Consider the following 667-nt stretch of genomic DNA (forward strand, 5'->3'; position numbering starts at 1 on the left):
CAGATTCTTCATTCAATGTTTCAGCTTGACAGGTTAGGAAAGGATCTAATAGTTTATTTGGTTGGCTTACTGAAGCATGGATTATGCAGTGGCCTGCCTTAAGTCACGTTGAAGTGCCAGACCTGCCTTGGTATAATGTAGAAGAAGGTGTCCAGAGGCTTATGAAATTGGCCTGTTAGAATGGATTTATCAGATTAGACTCCTAGAGCCAGAAATGGAGAGTCCAGAAGACATGCCTTTCACCAATACGGTGAGGAATAAATTTGTGAAGGGAGCTCCAGCATCCTTGAAGACTTCTGTGATTGCTATTTTATGTAAACCTTATTTGACAGTGGGAACTGCTCTAATTGATCTGAGACACTTAACTACTATAGGGCTGATTGGAGCCCATGGTAGTAGGGGCCAAGTGGCAGCAGTTAATTGACAAAGGCAAGGTGGGCATGTGACCACAGTGGATAGCAGAGTCGGAAAAGTAATCAGAATAGTCTGACTAATGTGGAATTATGGCATTGGCTACTTGTGCATGATGTTCCTAGAAGTGAAGTACATGGCAAATATACTAAATATTTACTTGATTTGTATAGGCAGAAGAATTCTAGCTACATGAACAGCAGCCTAAATTGAATCACCAGAATACACATTCACGGCCTCTCAATTAATTCCTAGA

Source organism: Orycteropus afer, unplaced genomic scaffold (assembly GCF_000298275.1).
Source record: "Orycteropus afer afer isolate SDZICR_OR568_19922 unplaced genomic scaffold, OryAfe1.0 scaffold00478, whole genome shotgun sequence".
NCBI lineage: Eukaryota > Metazoa > Chordata > Mammalia > Tubulidentata > Orycteropodidae > Orycteropus > Orycteropus afer.